The sequence below is a fragment of the Arachis ipaensis genome, chromosome B4 (genome assembly GCF_059453495.1).
Source record: "Arachis ipaensis isolate K30076 ecotype BB chromosome B4, ASM5945349v1, whole genome shotgun sequence".
NCBI lineage: Eukaryota > Viridiplantae > Streptophyta > Magnoliopsida > Fabales > Fabaceae > Arachis > Arachis ipaensis.
This window is the reverse complement of record NC_142439.1, coordinates 109,308,349-109,312,899: the sequence shown is the minus strand read 5'-3', so window position 1 is coordinate 109,312,899 and position 4,551 is coordinate 109,308,349. Positions and strand designations below refer to the sequence as shown.

At 34.2% G+C, this 4,551-nt stretch overlaps 1 non-coding gene across 1 annotated transcript; it reads right to left on the bottom strand.

Annotated features, from left to right (window-relative positions):
• Window positions 1-4,202: 4,202 nt before the first annotated feature.
• Window positions 4,203-4,310, bottom strand: LOC148568735 (small nucleolar RNA R71). Its single transcript, XR_015882975.1, has one exon. It is a non-coding gene; the product is annotated as a small nucleolar RNA R71 (small nucleolar RNA).
• Between the last annotated feature and the right edge of the window lie 241 nt (window positions 4,311-4,551).

Here is a 4,551-nt window from a genome sequence, read left to right as displayed (position 1 = left end):
TGTCCTATTGATTTGGTGAAAACAAACAATCAAATTTCCAAGCAAGAGTATAGACATATAGGGCTAAACAAAGAAGTAGCTCAATGCAAACAAAATCTAAAGAATTGATTCAACTCATAAAAAAGAAGCAACTTGCAAGAATGCGTGATAAGAAGGGTGGAAACATAGAATTGAGTAATTGAACCCTCACTAGGTGTGTATACACTCTCATCACTCGGTGTGTAGGGTTTTAATCACTCAAGTCTCCTCTAATCATGCTTTCAAGGAATTGCTTTTCATCTAACAATCAACAAGTATTTGATGCATGAATGCAAGTATCATGAGGTCTTTAGAAGGTTATAATAGGGTTGGGGTAAGGGTAAGATGAATATATGGCTAAGTGGACTAAAAGATTGAATCTTTGATTAGTGATGAGCGGATAATTTATACGCTTTTTGGCATTGTTTTTACATAGTTTTTAGTATGATTTAGTTAGTTTTTAGTATATTTTTATCAGTTTTTAAATAAAATTCACATTTCTGGACTTTACTATGAGTTTATGTGTTTTTCTGTGATTTCAGGTAATTTCTGGCTGGAATTGAGGGACTTGAGTAAAAATCAGATTCAGAGGTTGAAGAAGGACTGCAGATGCTGTTGGATTCTGACCTCCCTGCACTCAAAGTGGATTTTCTAAAGCCACAGAACTCCAAATGGTGCACTCTCAATTGCATTGAAAAGTAGACATCCATTGCTTTCCAGCAATATATAATAGTTCATACTTTGCCTGCGTTTAAACAATGAAAACTGGTGTTCAACGCCAGCTCCCTGCCCTATTCTGGAGTCAAACGCCAGAAACAGGTTGCAAAGTGGAGTTAAACGCCAGAAACAGGTTACAAACTGGCGTTTAACTCCAAGAAAGACCTCTCCACGTGAAAGCTTCAATGCTCAGCCCAAGCACACACCAAGTGGGCCCCGGAAGTGGATTTCTGCACCATTTACTTATCTCTGTAACCCTAGTAACTAGTGTAGCATAAATAGGACTTTTTACTATTGTATTCGGGGATCTTCGAGATGTTTAGTTATGAGATCATGGAGGCTGGCCTCTCGGCCATGCCTAGACCTTGTTCTTATGTATTTTCAACGGTAGAGTTTCTACACACCATAGATTAAGGTGTGGAGCTCTGCTGTTCCTCAAGTATTAATGCGAAGTACTATTGTTTTTTTATTCAATTCAAGCTTATTCCTATTCTAAGATATTCATTCGCACCCAAGAACATGATGAATGTGATGATTATGTGACGCTCATCACCATTCTCACTTATGAACACGTGCCTGACAACCACTTCTGTTCTACATGAAGATGAGATAGAATGAGTATCTCTTAGATATCTAATACAAGGGACCGAGTCCGAGATATTAGAATCTTCGTGGCATAAGTTAGAACCCATGGACGGCCATTCTTGAGATCTGGAAAGTCTAAACCTTGTCTGTGGTATTCCGAGTTGGATCTGGGAAGGGATGGCTGTGAGAAGCTTTAAACTCGCGAGTGATGGGCGTAGTGACAGACGCAAAAGGATAGTAAATCCTATTCCAGTATGATCGAGAACCGACAGATGATTAGCCATGCAGTGACAGCGCATTGGACCATTTTTCACAGAGAGGACGGGATGTAGCCATTGACAACAGTGATGCCCAACGTACAGCTTGCCATGGAAATGAGTAGGAATGATTGGATGAAGACAGCAGGAAAGCAGAGGTTCAGGAGGAACGAAAGCATCTCTATACGCTTATCTGAAATTCTCACCAATGAATTACATAAGTATCTCTATCCTAGTTTATATTTTAATTATGTTTTAATTATCAATTCTCTATAACCATTTGAATCCTCCTGACTGAGATTTACAAGGTGACCATAGCTTGCTTCAAGCCGACAATCTCCGTGGGATCGACCCTTACTCACGTAAGGTTTATTACTTGGACGACCCAGTGCACTTGCTGGTTAGTTGTGCGAAGTTGTGAGAAAGTGTGATTCACGTTTGAGAGCACCAAGCCTTTGGCGCCATTGTTGATGATCACAATTTCGTGCACCAAGTTTTTGGCGCCGTTGCCGTGGATTGTTCGAGTTTGGACAACTGACGGTTCATCTTGTTGCTCAGATTAGGTAATTTTATTTTTAATTTTAAGCTTTTTGTTTTTATTATTTTTATTTTCGAAAAATTTTCAAAAAAAAGTTCTTCTTTTTCGTTTTTCCCAAAATAATTTTCGAAAAAAAAAAAACCAAAAAAATTCTTATAAAATCATAAAAACAAAAAATTTGATGTTTCTTGTTTGAGTCTAGTGTCAAATTTTAAGTTCAGTGTCAATTGCATGTTTATCTTTTTCTTGCATTTTTCAAAAATTCATGCATTACATTCTTCATGATCTTCAAGTTGTTCTTGATGAATCCTCTTGTTTGATCTTTGCATTTTCATGTTTTGCATCTTTTCTTGTTTTTCATATGCATTTTCAATTTGTTAGTGTCTAAAGTTTGAAAATTTCTAAGTTTGGTGTCTTGCATATTTTTCTTTTCTTAAAAATTTTCAAAAATAAGTCTTGATGTTCATCTTGATCTTCAAAGTGTTCTTGGTGTTCATCTTGACATTCAAAGTGTTCCTGCATGCATTAGTTGTTTTGATTCACAATTTTCATGTTTTGAGTCTTTTTGTTGTTTTTCTCTTTCTTCATTAAAAATTCAAAAATAAAAAAAATATCTTCTCCTTTTTCACTCATAAAATTAAAAAATTTGAGTTGACTTTTTCAAAAAAATTTAAAATCTATTTGTTTCTTATTAGTCAATAATTTTCAATTTAAAAAAAAATCTATCTTTTTCAAATCTTTTTCAAAAATCAAATCTTTTTTATTTTTATTTCATAATTTTCGAAAATTTCAAATTGATTTTCAAAAATCTTTTTCTTATTTTTATTTCATATTTTCAAAATTAATGCTAACAATTAATGTGATTGATTCAAAAATTTTAAGTTTGTTACTTGCCTAGTAAGAAAGGTTCAATCTTTAAATTTTAAAATCCTATCTTTTTGTTTCTTGTTAGTCAAGTAATCAACTGTAATTTTCAAAATCAAATCTTTTTAAATTTCTTTTTCAAATCTTTTTCAAAATAAGTTTCAATCACATATTTTTCAAAATTAATTTCAAAATCTTTTCTAACTTATTTTCTAGCTTCTTATCTTTTCAAAATTGATTTTCAAATCTTTTTCAATTAATCTTATCTTTTTGTTTGATTCATATCTTTTTCAAAACTACCTAACTAACTCTCTCTTTCTAATTTTCGAAAATCCCTTCCATCTTTTTCAAAATTCCTTTTTTATTAACTAATTGTTTTAATTTTTACTTTAATTTAATTTCATTTTTATTTTTTGTATTTTCGAATTCTAAATTTAAATTTAATTTAAAAACAAAAATATTTTTCTTTTCTTTTCAATGATTTTCGAAAATTCTTTTCCCTCATCTCCTTCTAATTATTTATTTATTTACTGACACTCCTCTTCATCTAAGAATTCGAACCCACTCCTCTCCCTTGTGTTTGGATTCTTATCTTTTCCTTCTTCTATTCTTATCTTCTTCTACTCACATAAAAGAATCTCTATACTGTGACATAGAAGATTCCATATTTTCTTTTCTGTTTTCTTCTTTTTCATATGAGCAGTAACAAGGATAAGAACATTCTTGTTGAAGCTGATCCTGAACCTAAAAGGACTCTGAAGAGAAAGCTAAGGGAAGCCAAAGCACAACTCTCTGGAGAAAATCTGACAGAAATTTTCGAAAAAGGAGACATGGCCGAAAATAATAACAATGCAAGGAAGATGCTTGGTGACTTTACTGCACCAAATTCCAATTTACATGGAAGAAGCATCTCAATCCCTGCCATTGGAGCAAACAATTTTGAGCTAAAGCCTCAATTAGTTTCTTTGATGCAACAGAACTGCAAGTTTCATGGACTTCCATCTGAAGATCCTTTTCAGTTCTTAACTGAATTCTTGTAAATCTGTGATACTGTTAAGACCAATGGGGTTGATCCCGAGGTCTACAGGCTCATGCTTTTCCCATTTGCTGTAAGAGACAGAGCTAGAATATGGTTGGACTCTCAAGCTAAAGATAGCCTGAACTCTTGGGATAAGCTGGTCACGGCTTTCTTAGCCAAGTTCTTTCCTCCTCAAAAGCTTAGTAAGCTTAGAGTGAATGTTCAAACCTTCAAACAGAAAGAAGGTGAATCCCTCTATGAAGCTTGGGAAAGATACAAGGAACTGACCAAAAAGTGTCCTTCTGACATGCTTTTAGAATGCACCATCCTGGATATATTCTATGATGGTCTATCTGAGCTATCAAAGATGTCACTGGACCATTCTGCATGTGGATCCATTCACCTAAAGAAAACGCCTGCAGAAGCTCAGGAACTCATTGACATGGTTGCAAATAACCAGTTCATGTACACTTCTGAATGGAATCCTGTGAGTAATGGGACGCCTCAGAGGAAGGGAGTTCTTGAAATTGATACTTTAAATGCCATATTGGCTC